Source organism: Copadichromis virginalis, linkage group LG3 (genome assembly GCF_057382275.1).
Source record: "Copadichromis virginalis isolate Kocher_CV1m ecotype Utaka linkage group LG3, C_Virginalis_male_GT1.1, whole genome shotgun sequence".
Lineage (NCBI taxonomy): Eukaryota > Metazoa > Chordata > Actinopteri > Cichliformes > Cichlidae > Copadichromis > Copadichromis virginalis.
Window position 1 is genome coordinate 18365510 of NC_140620.1, and position 18658 is coordinate 18384167.

The 18658-nt window shown below is 39.8% G+C and overlaps 1 protein-coding gene across 1 annotated transcript in view; it reads left to right on the plus strand.

The window, feature by feature from the left end:
- Positions 1–12116: 12116 nt before the first annotated feature.
- The window catches only part of LOC146713176 (uncharacterized), a 72770-nt gene continuing 66228 nt past the window's right edge, over positions 12117–18658 (plus strand). The window contains exons 1-2 of the mRNA XM_085452441.1: positions 12117–12145; positions 13399–13458. The gene's annotated coding sequence lies outside the window, so the exon portion shown is untranslated. The remainder of the gene's footprint in view (positions 12146–13398; positions 13459–18658) is intronic.

Consider the following 18658-nt stretch of genomic DNA (forward strand, 5'->3'; position numbering starts at 1 on the left):
ACAGGAGGAGGACAGAGTCACTAGAGGACGTCTTGGTCTGTTAGTTTTTGCTGTGATTTGCGTTCTTGTAGCTGCTTTTGCGATCTCTGGAAAATTGAAAAACACAAATTCCTCACTTCCTCCTCCTGAACAACACAAAGTCTAAAAAAAGAAGAAGCTCTTCACTTTTTTTCTGCAGGTCAGACAGGAGGACACACAGAGGATGGAGGGAAGGAGGATGGAGGGAAGGAGGATGGCGTTAATAGACATTATGGGCTGATAGCTGGTCTGATTTTTGTTGCTGCTGTTGGTTTTGTTTTGCTGTTGATCTACAGAGCACATCAACAACAGAATCAAGATTCATTTGGACTAAAAGCTGGTCTTCTAGGTGCTTTTTTCCTTGTTGGCGTTGGTGTTGCCTTTGTCTGTGTTTGGATCTTCAGAAAAGATAAACCACAAAGTCAGGACTCACATCGTCCTCTTGCTGACAGCCTTCGGAATTCTGAATCTCCTGCTGATGAACACAGAGACAGAAATGACTCAAAAGCGAATAACTCTCATGGACACTCCACAAGGATCCCTGATGTCACTCTGACACTTGAGAATGAACTAGTTTCTCCTCCTCCTCAGGAAACTGCAGGACTGCTTCTAGAGAGAAACATCAGAGTGCAGTAGATAATGTCTGACAGCAGTTTGAAGAGGAAATGGATTCTGTTCTGTTCTTCACTCATCACCTACCTGACAGCTGACACCTCACACCTGTTTCTCACCTGCAGGTCACACAGGAGGACACACAGAGGAACGAGAATGTATTTGTTGGGCTCATTGTTGGCCTGTCAGTTTCTGCTGTGCTTTTTCTTGTTTTTGTTTTATTCATCCACAGAAAATGTAAAGAGCAACTAAAACAAAATTCACAAGACTCTGACAGTTGAAAATGAACTTCATCCTCCTTCTCCTCAGCAAACAGCTGAAATAAAAATATTTGTTGATATATATTACATAATAATAAATATAATTATTAATAACAATAAAACAGACAAAAACACAAAGACAAAAAAAAAAAAAAAACACAAAGACAAAAAAAACAACAACCTTTCATTCCCCTCCTTGAATTGCCACCTTATCGTGGTGGAGGGGTTTGTGAGCTCAGACGATCCTGGGAGCTGAGTTGTCTGGAGCGTTCAGCTCCTGGTAGGGTCTCCCATGACAAACAGGTCCCAGGTGATGAGCCCGACTAAGAGCAATTCATGTGCACTGCAGCATCTATCAGTATTTACACTGTAAATGCTCCATTTGTTGTTATTTTTTTATTTAAGAGAAATGTGTACAAAGCAGTTACTGTGCTCATTAAGCTTTGTTTTTAATTAAAAAAAAATATTTTAAGTAAAAGTCTTGTGTGTGTTGTTCCTTTCAGCACTATTTCTGGATTAAAAATTTCAGACTCTTTATTGTCATCACACTAGCATGACAACATTAAAGCAATATACTTCCTCAGATGGTGCATACAAAAACCTAACATTTACTGACAAGGATATAAATACAATATGTAAACATAGTAATAGTAATTGGTACCGGTATCCGGTGCCATGATGGCACTGGTTCTGACATAAACGGTAGTAACCAGACCGAAAAGCAGCGCACATTTCGGTGCTTTTTTTTCCTGAGCTGTGATACACTTTGAATTCTAGCCAATCATTTTATGTTTCCGAGGATAGTAGGCGGGCCCAGGTACGTACGTTCTTTTAGAGCAGAGCTACAGATTAAAAATGCCCAAGGCTAAGCGGTCAAAAGTCTGGCTGTACTTCATAGCAAAATATGCAAACTCAGCAGCCTGCAACAAGTGCTTTAAGCTGATACTGTGATGCTGTCAAAGGAGGTAACACCTCGAATCCGATGAAACACCTGGCGACGCATAGCCTTTTTGTTAAAAGCCGAAAAATGCGCCGTATTTGCTATTTATGTTCCTATTTTCCTATTTCAGTTAGAAGACCCAAATGCCATGTTCAGATGGAAATTTTAGAATGTTGTCTGGTTTTAAACCTTTCAATCAAAAAGATCCCTCTCAGATGGATTAGCACAAGCTTTGCTGCAGGTTTTCTTTGTTAAATAGGCAGAAAAGTGAGTCTGTTGGAACATAACGGCTCTGTAACATGTAACTACTTTAGCTCTGAGAGCCTCTGGTGGTCAGCTTTAAACCCTGTGAGGCTGCTCTAACAGACAGGATGGACATCTAATTATTCATTCTCACTTAAAAAAATGTTTAACAAACCCAGAGAGTTTATTTGACAGGAGAAACGTCTGAACGTGGAAACATTCATCAAGTCTGACTCGAAACATGCCTTCTTTTTCCCTCATGTCTCATGGTAGCAAATTTGAATGCCCTTCTAAGTCATTCAGATGTCTTTTTGGTGAAACTGAATTTAATATTAAAACACTTTAGATACTATGAAAAAAATATTGAAATGAATGAGTCATTATAAAAAGGCCACACAAACTCTGTTCTTGCCTTATATCTTGTATTTCCATGTATGTTTCCAAATTACGATGATCACCTGTTTTCCATTTTCCAAGTAAAATATTAGTCTTAGTGTTCACTTGGTGGCGGAGATGATTGTTTGTAGAAGTGTCACAGGACATCCTCATGGTGCCTTTGTGGAAACAGGACATTAGGCGACCACCAGTATAATATTAAATATGTGACATCTGAAAATTTAAGGTTTTCCTACTTGAAAAAATTTGATTTTTGTTAATTAATTTCTATTTGCAGTTTTTTTCTCAGTTCCATCTTGTTGGTCTTAACAAGAATGACGCCCAAATATTTCTGCCTATTTTAGGCCCTGAAATATAACAGCATCAGAGGTAAGGAGAATATAGTTCACTAAATTAAAAACGAGTTTCAGATTTCAAATGAGGAGAAAAATTGGTAGCTCAGTCACATTGAAATATTCTTGTTCATTTCAGTAGATCACAGCCTTCGAGAGAAAATAATAGTATTGTTTCAGTGACATTGGAAACATTTTTATCAATTTATTTTCATACATTTAGCTTTGACTAACAGAATTATTTGCTCATGAGCCCAGTTATAGCCAAGTACTGTAAGATAACCCATCCGTTCGCTTCCACTTATCCTGCAGGGTCACAGAGGGGCTGGAGCCTATCCTGTCACGATCCTGGGTCTTATGACCCAGGGTTTTGAGTTTTAGTTCATTTTGATGTTTATAGTATGTTTAAGCTCATTAGGTCTCCTATGTTCATTTGCTTATTAGTTCCCCCTTGTGTTTCCAACCCATGTTAAGTCTCCCCTGCTCTTCATGTGTTTCATGTCTGTGTCTCATTATGTTTCCGATTTTATTTTGAAGAGATCTTGTGTTTTTATATTATGGATTATGTTTTGAGTCCTTTGTTGTACTGTTTCTTGTTTCCTTAGGTCTCAGTTATGGTTATCATTGGTTTAGTTCTTTGGCTTTGTAATATGGCTTCCCTGTGTTCCATGTTGTGTCTACTGTGACGTTTTTGTACCATGTTTCAGGCTCCTATGTTCCGTCTCCCCAGTTGCTGTTAAGTTTACATGTCTAGAGTTCAGTCAGTATGTTTCCTGTTTTATTTTGAAGAGGTCTGGTGTTCCTGTGTTCATCGTGTTTAGTTTTACTCTTCCACTGTGACGTCGTTATGTTCATGTGTCAGCTGTTTCTCCATGTGTTCCCACTTCCCTCATTATCCTCTTGTGTGTATTTAGTCCATGTGCTTTCAGTCATTCTTTGTCAGGTCGTCTGCTCATCCATGTCACAACTTCAGGTATCTATGTCAGTTCACCATGTTTAAGGTTTTTTCATGTTTAGTTTTAGTTCACCCAGTTTAGGTTATTGTTTAGTTTCACAATGCCCTTTTGTTTGTACCCTCTTTGCTAGCCTCAAACGGCTTGTTTTTTGTTAAATCCACGCCACGTTCAGTTTTTGGTCCGCGTTTGAGTCCTCTTTTGCAAACACATACAGTCTGCCCCAGCCAGACTGTGACATATCCCAGCTGTCTTAGGGTAAGAGGCAGGGTACATCCTGCATAGGTCACAAGTCTGTCACAGGGCACAGAGACAGACAACCATTCACACCTATGGGTAATTTAGAGTTACCAATTAACCTATCCCCACTAACTGCATGTCTTTGGACTGTGGGAGGAAGTTGGAGAGAACCCAGGAGAACATGAAAACTCAACATGGACTTTTTTTTTTCTCATTATTAACTGTGTTTACAAAATCCAGAGTCGACTGACAGGAAGAATCTCTGAATGTGGAAATATTAATTACCTCTGACACACGCAAATGGACTGTAAACTGGAATGCAGTTCAGCAGGTTTTGGGTGAGCTAGTTTCTCGGAGGCTCCTTAGCTGCAGTGACATTTTCTTGTGTGTCATCACCTGATCAGCATCGCTGTCATCATCCTGCTTAAATCGAAACATTTCCTCCTTGCATTGTTTTCCTCATGTCTCTGTACAAACTGCAGTAACAGTAAAGTTCAAATCCTCTTCATCTCGCTTGTTCACAGACGTCATTTTATTTAACTAATAAAAATAAATGATAACAATAAATAAAATATGAATGACTCACAATAAACTGGACACACAACCTCTCTCTTTGCCTTGTTTCCTGTGCGTCCATGTATTTTTACACATTACAATGAATCACCAGTTTCACATTTTCTAAATAATCTATAATGACATTAGACGTACTTGCACAGAACTGTATCATGAATGTAACATGCAAATTAACATCTGTTAGGTATATTTTCTTTTTTTTTTTTCTTTCTTTTTTTTTTTTTTTGCCTGTCCCATTTGGTTCTTTTTCCATCAGAATTATTGTCTAAAGGCGAAGAAAGATGCCCAACGGATTTACTTTACCAAATTGACCATCCCAGCCTTGCTGCAATGGTCTATTTGATTCAACTTTTATTGTTTATTTTATTTTCACTTGCTAAATACGGGACAGACTTGACTGGGGGAAAGAAGGGGAGAAAGAAAGAGGGAAAGAAAAACAGCGGAGAAGAGGGACGGGAATAAAGGGCAAAAAACAACAAAATAAGCAGATAAAAAATACATATATCAATCACCTGGATCACCTGTTGAGAAAACAAGCAGAAGAAAAAAAAAGAGCAATAGAATAAACAACATCATGATGATTTATGGGAATATGACAGTAAATACTAAATATTAAACATTATTGTACAGCACATAAGATCAACAGAACACAGCGTGCTTTGAGGTAGGAGCCAAAAAGGGTGTAGTTTGTATGTGTGATCACCCGTGTGTACACCTGTGAGCATGGACGCGCTTGTTTTTTAAAAGGTTCCTTCATGTAATGATCTGCTAGAGGGTGTGGGGGGGCCACAGCCCCGTCCTGCAGGGCATGAAGCAGGTATGGAGTGTTTTGGTAGATCTCAGGTTTATAATAGCAGCACCATTAATGAGACTGGGACAGCTCTGTCTTAAACTGCAGGAATGTCTTAAAGACATAAAGACCTGGATGGCCACTAACTTTCTGCTTCTTAATTCAGATAAAACTGAGGTTATTGTACTCGGCCCTGAAAATCTTAGAAATATGGTATCTAACCAGATTCTTACTCTGGATGGCATTACCTTGGCCTCCAGTAACGCTGTGAGGAACCTTGGAGTCATTTTTGACCAGGACATGTCCTTCAACGCACATATTAAACAAATGTGTAAGACTGCTTTCTTCCATTTGCGCAACATCTCTAAAATTAGAAATATCCTGTCTCAGAATGACGCTGAAAAACTAGTTCATGCATTTATTACTTCCAGGCTGGACTACTGTAATTCATTATTATCAGGATGTCCAAAAAACTCACTGAAAAGCCTTCAGCTAATCCAAAATGCTGCAGCAAGAGTCCTGACAGGGACTAGAAAGAGAGAGCATATTTCTCCTGTTTTGGCTTCCCTTCATTGGCTTCCTGTTAAATCCAGAATTGAATTCAAAATCCTGCTCCTCACATACAAGGTCTGAAATAATCAGGCCCCATCTTATCTTAATGACCTTGTAGTACCATATCCCCCTATTAGAGCACTTCCGTCTCGCTCTGCAGGCCTACTTGTTGTTCCTAGAGTATTTAAAAGTAGAATGGGAGGGAGAGCCTTCAGTTTTCAGGCCCCTCTTCTGTGGAACCAGCTTCCAGTTTGGATTCAGGAGACAGACACTATCTCTACTTTTAAGATTAGGCTTCAAACTTTCCTTTTTGCTAAAGCATATAGTTAGGGCTGGACCAGGTGACCCTGGATCCTCCCTTAGTTATGCTGCAATAGATGTAGGCTGCCGGGGGATTCCCATGATGCATTGAGTTTTTCCTTTCCAGTCACCTTTCTCACTCACTATGTATTAATAGACCTCTCTGCATTGAATCATATCTGTTATTAACCTCTGTCTCTCTTCCGCAGCATGTCTTTATCCTGTCTTCCTTCTCTCACCCCAACCGGTCGCAGCAGATGGCCGCCCCTCCCTGAGCCTGGTTCTGCTGGAGGTTTCTTCCTGTTAAAAGGGAGTTTTTCCTTCCCACTGTCGCCAAAGTGCTTGCTCATAGGGGGTCATATGATTGTTGGGTTTTTCTCTGTATCTATGAAGCGCCTTGAGGCGACTTTTGTTGTGATTTGGCGCTATATAAATAAAATTGAATTGAATTAAAAAATGTAATCCGATCTATTAAATATCCCATAGCGTAACTCAGCTCATAACCTTAGCAGTATGCCTCACGTGATAGAGCAGCTGTGGCGAGCGAGACCTGTCGGCAGTCGGGTTGAGCATTTGGAGCCTCACTACCAAACCAATATTTCATCTCCCTGAAAGTTATCCCAAGAAGTAAAGCAAGTTTGTCTAGCAATGTTTTGCCAGGGGGGCAGGTGGGGTATCAACAGGGAAAGGGGGGCACAAAGAAATATCTTTCTTTCTTATTTTCATTTAAAATGTCTAGCTTTTAATAAATAGTTATCTGAATCTTACAACCAAAGTTTTAATCTGATGTAAAATGTATAGAAATCCATTACTGTATATAGTAACTATTAAGTCTAATATACCCTAGTAAGCTGTAGTACTTTTTCCTTTGGGGAGGTGCCATCTGTGCAGTCTGCAGTTCTGTTGTAGAAAGATTTTGAATCTATTTAATTATTGTAGAAATATAATCGATTTCGGTTCAATTTTTTACATGTGCATTAAATTAAAGTTGATTACGTTGATTGAGCAGGTTGCTGGTTCGAGTCCCGGCTCCAACAGTCTCGGTCGTTGTGTCGTTGGGCAAGACACTTCACCCGTTGCCTACTGGTGGTGGTCAGAGGGCCCGGTGGCACCAGTGTCCGGCAACCTCGCCTCTGTCAGTGCGCACCAGGGTGGCTGTGGCTACAATGTAGCTTACCATCACCAGTGTGTGAATGTGTGTGTGAATGGGTGGATGACAAAATGTAGTGTAAAACGCTTTGTGGTCCATAGTAAAGCGCTATACAAATACAGGCCATTTACCATTTTTTTATACAAAAAGCAGCAAGATTTTAAATAAACTGTTTTATTGATTGAAAAAACACTATCGGATTCATATCGGTATCGGCAGATATCCAAATTTATGATATCAGTATCGTCTCGGACATAAAAAAGTGGTATCGTGCCATCTCTAGTTAGTACTGGAGGGTCGAATGACTGCAGAGTGGACCCAGATCTGTACCATAGAGAGTAAGTGACACATTAAGAAAAAAAAGTTTTATTTTCCTGATTCTCCTTTATAGATGTGCACTAGCTGTACAGGAGAAAAGTGGCTGACAGCTGAGTCAGTGTCACGAACACACACAAAATTGTGTATTTAAGGGAAATGTAAAGAGAAGCGCTGAAACATTCATCTTCTCTGACACACACAAATAACAAAAATGTCTTTGTTTCACTGGCATGCAGTTCAACAGTTTATGGTGAGTTGGTTTCTCACACACACCTGAAGATGAAGTTGAAGTTGATGAAGTCAAATACATTGATGAGTGCAGCACTCTGACATCCCAAAAGCTGTACAAATGTGAGAAGATGAGCCACATCTTGTCAGGAGAGCACGGCTGTGACTTCATGTTAGACCCTCCTCAGCACTCACTGAAATAAAACAGAGACACAGACTTTATGATCAGTTTATTTGAACATTTGATCAGGGCCTCAGTCGCAACTGTGTACTTATGTAAACCTGTGATTGTATATTCTTACTCTTTTCTCATCAATGCTATGTTGTGTACGTGCTTGGCTCTCTCTCTGTGGATCTTATCATAAATAAGTATGTCTGTGTTTCTTTGTGTGTTTTTTTTAAAGGAGGATATATATTTAGTTTCTTTTCTGTGAAAATGTGATAAAGGTTTGCAGCATTACCCATGATCACAGTAAGTTCACTGGAATCCTGCTCATCCAGTTTGTTTGTTGTTGTTTGTTGATTGTAGCTGATGTTAGAAAAGCTTTAGAAAGGAGTTCCACCTCCACTACATGCTACATCAACACGTTCTCACTCCTAACTAGTCATATACATGTAAAATCTCTGTCTTGTTCTTTTTTCTTTCATTTAAGGAATATTTCTAAACTGCAACATATGGTCTCCTTAGCTGAACTGGAAAAAATTGTCCATGCATTTGTGTCATCGCGTTTAGATTATTATAATTCCCTGTTTACCAGCTTGGATAAATCATCACTTTCTCGCCTCCAAGCTATACAAAACGCAGCAGCCAGACTACTAACTTGCTCTAGCAAGCGAGCTCACATCACTCCTATTTTATGTTCTTTACATTGGCTCCCAATAGATTTTAGAATTCGTTTTAAAATTATTGTTTTAACGTACAGAGCACTAAATGGCCAAGCCCCAGATTATTTATCCAAGCTTCTCACAAAATACACTACTGCTCGCCGTCTCCGCTCACAGACTAAGAGTTTGTTTGTTTCTCCCAGAACACGTCTGAAGACGAAAGGGGTCTGTGGCACCAATGCTGTGGAACAGTCTACCTCTACAATTACGTTTGGTTGACTCTGTGGAATCTTTTAAAAAGCAGTTAAAAACTTTACTGTTCAAACAAGCTTTCTGTTGACCAATGCTTTTTACATTTTTATATTTTTAATTTACATTTTAACTCTATATTGTGTATATTGTGCAGCTGATTGACTGAGCAATGTCATGACGTGTGTGTACTGATGGAAAATATAAAGAGGAACACGGAAACATTCATCATCTCTGACACAGTAGAAATATCTGTTTGACCGGCAGTTCAACAGCTTATTAGTACGTTTGTTTCTCAGAAGCACCTGAAGGTGACGTCACGTGATTTGGATTTCATCAGCCAACACAACCTATCAGCATATCTCAGCTGTGATAGTGTAAAAAGCAGGATACATAGAATATGTCTATTTGAACCGCAGAGAGTAACCTCAGCGACAAGGGCAGCATCCATGTTTTAAGAACCGATCTAAACCGATCACAGTATGTTAAGCCAACTGTCACAAACCTGGAGGTCAAAGTGTCATGTCTGTGTGTAGGCAGGCAGGAAGAGAGGACCCAAAATGCAGGACTCACTGAGGCGGAAGTAATTCAAAACACACAGCTTTATTGCTGGTAAGAAGCAGAACAGAAAAACACTAACTAAACTGGAAGAACGGAATAAGTAGGCAGGAAGGCTGGCTTGCTGGCAAACGGAACACACAGAGGAAGCGAGGGTGAGCAGACGTTAACAATGCGACACCAAGTAGGGGAAGACACAGACACTAAATACAAGAGGTGAACAGAGCGAAGAGGAAACAGCTGGGAGACACGGCTGGCGCTGATTACACTGACGAGACAGGGCGAGCACAAAGCCGAACGCACTGACAAAGGACACAGACCTACAAAATAAAACAGGAAGCACACGCCAGACAGAGACAGACTCGTAAACAGGCATAATGACGTCATGGACAAACAGAGGGATATACGGGCAGAAACGACTAAGCACAGGCAACCTAAACCAAACATAAGGGCAAGATAACAAAACCTAAACCAGAAATAATCATCATCGTCATCAACATCATCATCAGATAACTAAAGAATCAGAATATAATCGTAATCAAAACAGTACCACCAGAGAATAACTAATCCATAATGCAAAAATAAACCAAAACATAAGAAACTCAAAATGCTGCGTCGACCTGACCCAGGACCGTGACACAAAGTGGACTGTGATCTGAAGTTTGATAATCAAATTAAGGCAGTGGTAAAATCTAGCTTCTTTCATCTCAGGCAGCTTGCAAAAATAAAGCCAATTCTTTCACGGCAGCACTTTGAGACAGTGATCCACGCCTTTGTTAGCACTCAGCTGGATCACTGTAATGTACTTTATATTGGGGTCAGTGCATTATATATTACGGTAGACATCTACAGAGGGTGCAAAATGCCGCAACTCGTCTTTTAACAGGCACTCGAAAGTTTGAGCACATTTCGCCTGTTTTAGCTTCACTTCACTGGCTTCCCATTTCTTTTAGGATTCATTTTAAAATTCTTTTACTTACTTTTAAAGCTCTCCATGGCCTAGCTCCATCTTATCTCTCTGAGCTGCTACAGCCTTATACACCCACCCGCTCTCTCAGGTCAGCTGATCAGCTGCTACTGAAGATACCCAGGACTGGGTGTAAACTTAGAGGAGATCGTGCTTTTGCTGTAGCAGCTCCCAAACTGTGGAACGAGCTTCCTTTAGAGATTAGACAGGCCACTTCTTTATCTGTTTTTAAGTCACTCTTGAAAACCCACCTCTTTACCCTGGCCTTTGATTTTATTTTTATTTCTGTTGTTTTTAGGTGATTCGATGCTGTTTTATCTTGTTTTTGTTTTAACATAGGGCTGTTTTAATTTTATATTTTATGTGTTTTATTTATTTATTTTGCTGTTTTCTGTTATTCTATTGTTTTAACTTATTTTCTGTACAGCACTTTGTTCCTGTGCTGGGTATTTTAAAGTGCTTTATAAATAAAATTGGATTGGATTAATTGTCTTCAGCAAACCAGAAGTGATTGACAGGAAGAAACCTCTGAATGTGGAAGCATTCGTCTATCCTGACACATGAAGACAGACTGAAAAAAACAAAATTTAATGGTAAAATATTTTAAATATAAAAACAACAGTAATTGTTATAAAGAAATATATTTGACTTATGAATGACTGTGTTTTTGCATTACAGTACAACGTAGGTTTGTGCATGTGTGTGTGTGTGTGTGTACGTTTGTGTGTATGTTTTATTTGTTTTATTTGAATTTTAATTTTGAATGTTCAGCCTTTCTACTGAACATTCACGAGCAATTGTAGTCCATATCGTCCATATTTCCACCCTTTACACAAGCCAGCCTTCTCTTTCTGGCTTGAGCCCTCAGTCTCTGGTGACATGTGCGCTTAATTGAGCATCACCCCAAAGCATGCGCACCACAAAGCGCCACACTCAGGTCCACCAGTAGGTGGCGACAACACAACATGAATCCAGATTAAACACCAACTTTTGAGCATTACAATCACATAATAATTACATTTCAATGCGACGGCTACAGAAACCTCATAGATTTCTAAAGAAATGCAAAGAAGAAAGTATAAAATGAGACTATAATAAAAGTAAACATGTATTTCATCACATGATTTGGGTCTAGAAGTCAATACAAGCCAGTAATTTTGACATTTTATTATTTTATTTTTTTACCTACATATATTGTTCACGTGCTTGGCTCTCTCTGTAGATATTATCGTAAATAAGTATTGTGTGTTTTCTTTCTTTATTTAAAAAAAGATCACTTTTTAATATTTCCAACGAAAGATAGGCTGTGTGGATTGAGGACACGCACCTCAGCGGAGGAACAAATAGTTCCCATATCAAATATTGCTTCGAATATATCCTTTTGTCTGTTTTACTTCGTTCTTCTTTTTTTCTTGTTAATGAAGATTTACTTCTAATACGTGAGGTTACACACCGATATTCTAATATGCTTATCAATAAAGTCAAACACGTCTATCGGATGTTTTCGTATCAATCCGCAGTCGAGCATAAATAGCCTACGCAGTCGCTCGTACTTCTCATTAGATATGATCACGACTATTAGGACTATTTGTGTAATAATGTTACTTGCCGGACAGTTCGTCTATAGCGCGGCTTCCGAAGGTAAGTTGAAACTACATTTTGTCAGCTTCTTTGCTTTGACTGAACTTTTTGAAAAAAAACAAACCAAAAAAATCATCAGCTGACTTTTAGTGCAAATCTGATAAACTGCTGTGTTCAAACTGTTTATAGTTATCACTCATGCCCAGTTGTATGTTATTATAGTTCGCATAGTTTTCAAGACTTTAACTTGTATTTGTCTCACTTCTTTTATTTATGTCCTCCTTGTGTGACTACTTATATATTGTTTAGTTATAGTTTATTTTTGCATGGAGAAAGAAAAGTGAACTAGAGTTTGTGGTCAAAACTTGGCCTAGTAAAGATGATTCTGGTTCTATAACTTGTATGGCCCTTTGCTTTTAGCAGACAGTCTAGCACAGATGGACATTTTTTTTTAATTTGTGGTCTAGTTCCATCACTTAGCTTGTGAGGTTGTGACTTGGGAGTCTCAACAGAAAGAAAATGTTTCTGAAGTCAGAGACTGTATCTCAGAAGTGTGTGTGTGTGTGTGTGTGTGTGTGTGTTTCTTTGCTGTGATCTTACAGTAAAAGTGCTGAAGCAACAACTCCGATAGCAGCTAATTCGTTTAGCCTCAAAGTGGCATCTTGGTCCAAATATTAACTAGAGACTAACTATAGTGTCAAAGGCTTCAGGGAGGGAGAGGACATACAGCTAATGGAATGTGATTTAAGAACTGCTTAAAAGTGGTCACATCAAGAGTAAACCATGAAAAACAAGAACACTTGCCTACATGTTTACTGAGCAGCAACATAAGTGACTTGTACGTTTCCTGCTTCTGTTGGGCTCTTTCTTTCTGAGGAGGAGTGGGAAAATTGCCATTTTGCTATTGCTGAATGCTTGCACTGTTTTCAAATGAATTATTTGTGAGCCAAGTCTGTCTGATAACAAAGATGACTTTATATGTATCTAAAAAGTTGCGCTTTGATCTCTTAACCTGTCTACTTTGGGTACATTATTTCAGACCACAAAACATCACAGCTGAATCTGGACAGAACATGTTGAGCTTCAAACATTTCCTGACTAAAATTTAGAGTAAAGATCTTTCCTGACGCCAGAATATATCTTTTTTTTATGACGTTATGGGCATGTTGACCATTATAACTAGCATCCATATCTAAATATCAGAACCCAATATTATACCTCCCATACTTGATTCATTTATGGCTCATCAAGATCATCTCTGCTGTAGAAGTGAACAGTGATCTCTTTAACCTCTCTGCTGTTTCCTTTTTCAGCCCAGATAAACATCACTGCTAAGTCTGGAGAGAATGCCATTCTGCCATGTCAAGATCCAGGTAACGACTTTACAGCTGTAAAGTGGAGAAGACCTGACCAGGAAGATGAATCTATCTTTTTAGAGCGTGATGGGCATGTTGTAGAATACAACCAGCATTCATCTTTTAAGAACCGGACAGTTCTGCAGGACCAAGAGAAAAAGGATGGAAATTTATCTTTGATTCTGAAGACTGTGACAACAAACGATACTGGACCATTCGAGTGTCTTGGCTTCAAAAATGAATCCTATAAATCCATCAGAATCATCTACCTTCATGTTGATCCTCCAGGTGAGTGAGTAGAGTTGAGTGTGTGTGTGATCAGCGGTGAAGCTGCTTCCTGGGGCCCGTTCTTCGTACGTCGCTTACTACATCCAAGACCAAATCATCGCGCTAACCGTGAGCTCGCTAATCCGGTTCCCCGAACACACCTGCTGTTGACGATTAGTACAGCTGGACGCAGTAATGTGACATCACTGGGTGTCGTAAAAGGGGCTACGCATCGATAGTAGAAACTTTGATCGGCAACCCTTTGATTGGTCGGCGAAAATGTTGAAGGAGAGCGCTCGGTATTTTTCGGCAGCAGAGCAAGAACTCATGAGTGAGGGATTTCAGGAGTTTCAGAGTTTAATCAGAACGCAAGGGAACACTGCAAAGTCTGCAAAAGCAAGGAGAGAGGGCTGGCAGAAAGTTGCTGACAAATTAAACTCGTAGGTGATTCAATAATAATAATAATAATAATAGATTGGGTTCATATAGCGCTTTCCAAGGCACCCAAAGCGCTTTACGATACCACTATTCATTCACTCCCACATTTACACACTGGTGGAGGCAGCTACAGTTGTAGCCACAGCTGCCCTGGGACAGACTGACAGAAGCCAGGCTGCCATATCACGCCATCGGCCCCTCTGGCCAACACCAGTAGGCGGTAGGGTAGATCTATCATATGACACTATATTATCCAATATTATATGGCATTATATTGTATTATAATATGTTATATTATATCCCCTTACACATTAGAGCCACAACAGGACCCACTAGAACATGGGAACAAGTTAAAGTGAAATACAGGAGTATTCTACAGAATGGTAATATTTATCTCTTATATTGCTTTTCGTCTCTTGGAAAGAGACCCTGGAATACTCTGTTTGTTTGTTCATAACAGCAACCAAGAAAAGGGCAGAGCAAAAAAAAGACAGGTGGTGGTCCTGCACCCCCTCGTCAACATGTTGGTTAAGTGAATAATACCCTCACGGGAATATCGATATCTCTCAATGAGCACACTGTCGCGCTGAGCTAAAGGATCCTGTCTGTCCCGCAATATACGCTGAATTCTGAGGACTCTCCTTATCAATCTTGCACCTTCCGCAATGGGTGGCTCGCGTATACGGACAGGACATGGCTGTGACAGACTTCCCAAATCCACCTTCGCTTTTATAGCCGTGGTCTCTCATCTTAATTACACGAAGTAATTTACAATTACTACTCTGAAATATGAATTACATCTGTAATAATCACATACATGTAATAGACTGTTAATAGTACATTTTCCTTTTTTAGGAAATGACCTGTATGTATCTGTGTGACATCAATAACAGGATCAAGTGCTGCATTATCTTTAGTTACATTGATGTTATTTATTTATGGTGAAACAGTGGTGGAATATCGCTGTTGCTTTCGTATAAATGAAGCGGACTATTGAGAAAAACATCTGATTTTACTGTCACTATATATCATTCATAAAGCACTGTTATTGTTTCATTATTACTTCATTAGTCTGCATCAGCTTATCATCAATATTATCAGGTATCACTTATCATTTAGTAAATCTGCTACAATACTCTATTATGTGCAAAAGCCTGTGGGTCCTGATGGGATGGACCCTGCGAGGTCTATGTTCAGTTCTGCACGTACTCACTCAGACCCAAGAGTCACTTGCACAACACTTTATATAATACACGCACGTACACACACACACTTATGGAGAACTGTGAGGGCGTCTCAGGACATGCTCCCTGGTTGACACACACACACTGGTTTTCTCGGAGTGCTGGACTGAGTGGAAACATCTGGAGTCCATATAAGGAGAACTTTTGGAGTGGGGGGAACTGTTATCATTTCCAGTAAGATCTAACTGTGACGTCAGAATGACTATAAAGTTTTCTGTCTCTGTGCAAACGACGAAGAAGTCCGGCTCTTCCCACACTGTGTATTGTGTGTTTAATAAAATGATTTGTGCTGACCCACTATGGATTCTCAGTCGTTTGTCTCTTCCTCAAAATACGAACCATGACAGGACATACCTGCGTGGCCGCGATCTAATCCTGTTTACATAAAGTAAACCTGCTCCCGAGCAGGTTTACGCTTACGGCTCTGTTGCTATGACAGCAAGTCCCGGATGAGCTTCGGGGAACCGAACGATCCAGGATCACGCGAAATCGTCAACAATCTAATCCAGCTAACCTACTTAGCGAGGTACGAAGAACGGGCCCCTGCTTGTTGATGTTTGTTTCTAAAGATGTTGTTGATGAGACTTTGTAGAAAGCAGCTGGTCTGAGTGATGTGATCAGAGTGCAGTAGATAATGTCTGACAGCAGTTTGAAGAGGAAATGGATTCTGTTCTGTTCTTCACTCATCACCTACCTGACAGCTGACACCTCACACCTGTTTCTCACCTGCAGGTCACACAGGAGGAGACACAGAGGATGGAGGGAAGGAGGCAGGAGGGAAGGAGGCTGGATCTTTTGGTCTTTCAGTTGTTGCTGTGGTGTTTCCAGTTTGTCTCATAATTTGTGGTGCTGTTGTGTTTATTTTTAAGAAATATTTTAAAAAACTCTTTAAAATTGGAGAATCATGTAAAAATTTCATTGACATTTTTAAACGAAAGCAGTCTTCTGTAACAGTACCCCAATTTGTATAATTAATATAATATACAATTATAATATGAAAAATGTGTTACTATATTGCATGATACTACTTAATGTTTATTGAATGAGCTGAATTCATTACACAAATTCTGCCCCAGATTATTAAAATAAAGAGATTAAGAGCTTGTGTACATTGACTTCAGGATTTATTCTGCTTCCTTAACAATGAAATACAAACTATTAATAAACTAGAACTAATACTCATTATAACCACCAACTCCTTATAAGGTATGGTGTTGGGTTTGGGGAGGGTAGAATCTAGTTTTTAACCGATTGAATAATTAGAAACCTGGAAACATATCAGTATAAAAGAATGTGACATGAAAACGTGCCTGATATTGGTCCTCTTAGGTCAGTTCCTCACCAGTTTTAATTGGTTAGATAATTGCACATTCTCATATAAAACTCTCTGAACTGCTAAGAAAGTTGGCTGCAGCTGATTCCTTCCAGACTGTGGCTTCCTGATCAAGGACGGTCAGCGAAAGGAACAGCAGGAACCTCACCGTGTCAACAAATTGTCTGGCTGTGGAAACCTCACAGTGACAACTGTAGCAGTGCCTAGCTGACTGGGCCAGTTGTTTGGGTGTTATGCCATACAAACTGATACTAGCTGTTAAGAGGAAATTGATTGTTGCAATAAACTGTGTGAGAGCACGATTGAGTTTCCTCAGGCAAACTGTAATACGGTTCATCCCCCCAGGGGATCAAATAAAACAAAATGAATCAATGTATTATAATGATAATACTAATATTAAGGGGGGGTTCTGGGCCTATAACGAACAGAGTTTCAGTTTCTAGTCTTAGAAAAAAAAATCAAACAGACAACATACAAATTATAGATGAATAATAATAATAATAACAAAGTATTAGATCTGATTCTTTTTTCATTCTTGAGTGTAATGGTACATTTTGAATTTGAATTTATCAGAGCAAAATAGGTTTGCTTTCTTTACTTTGCTCTTGTTTTCTTGCAGTACCACGTCGTATCACGTGCCCCTACCGGTTGTGCTCTTTTTTTAATAATTTGCTATTTTAATGGGAAAAACCTCGGTCCCTTGGACCAGTGTTTGTTATTCCATAACTGTATTTTAAATGTGTCAAGTCTACCATTCCCCTGTTATTCATAAATATTGTCTTGGTTCTGACTACAGGGAGTGCAGAATTATTAGGCAAATGAGTATTTTGTCCACATCATCCTCTTCATGCATGTTGTCTTAGTCCAAGCTGTATAGGCTCGAAAGCCTACTACCAATTAAGCATATTAGGTGATGTGCATCTCTGTAATGAGAAGGGGTGTGGTCTAATGACATCAACACCCTATATCAGGTGTGCATAATTATTAGGCAACGTCCTTTCCTTTGGCAAAATGGGTCAAAAGAAGGACTTGACAGGCTCAGAAAAGTCAAAAATAGTGAGATATCTTGCAGAGGGATGCAGCAGTCTCAAAATTGCAAAGCTTCTGAAGCGTGATCATCGAACAATCAAGCGTTTCATTCAAAATAGTCAACAGGGTCGCAAGAAGCGTGTGGAAAAACCAAGGCGCAAAATAACTGCCCATGAACTGAGAAAAGTCAAGCGTGCAGCTGCCAAGATGCCACTTGCCACCAGTTTGGCCATATTTCAGAGCTGCAACATCACTGGAGTGCCCAAAAGCACAAGGTGTGCAATACTCAGAGACATGGCCAAGGTAAGAAAGGCTGAAAGACGACCACCACTGAACAAGACACACAAGCTGAAACGTCAAGACTGGGCCAAGAAATATCTCGAGACTGATTTTGCTAAGGTTTTATGGACTGATGAAATGAGAGTGAGTCTTGATGGGCCAGATGGATGGGCCTGTGGCTGGATTGGTAAAGGGCAGAGAGCTCCAGTCCGACTCAGACGCCAGCAAGGTGGAGGTGGAGTACTGGTTTGGGCTGGTATCATCAAAGATGAGCTTGTGGGGCCTTTTCGGGTCGAGGATGGAGTCAAGCTCAACTCCCAGTCCTACTGCCAGTTTCTGGAAGACACCTTCTTCAAGCAGTGGTACAGGAAGAAGTCTGCATCCTTCAAGAACAACATGATTTTCATGCAGGACAATGCTCCATCACTCGCGTCCAAGTACTCCACAGCGTGGCTGGCAAGAAAGGGTATAAAAGAAGAAAAACTAATGACATGGCCTCCTTGTTCACCTGATCTGAACCCCATTGAGAACCTGTGGTCCATCATCAAATGTGAGATTTACAAGGAGGGAAAACAGTACACCTCTCTGAACAGTGTCTGGGAGGCTGTGGTTGCTGCTGCACGCAATG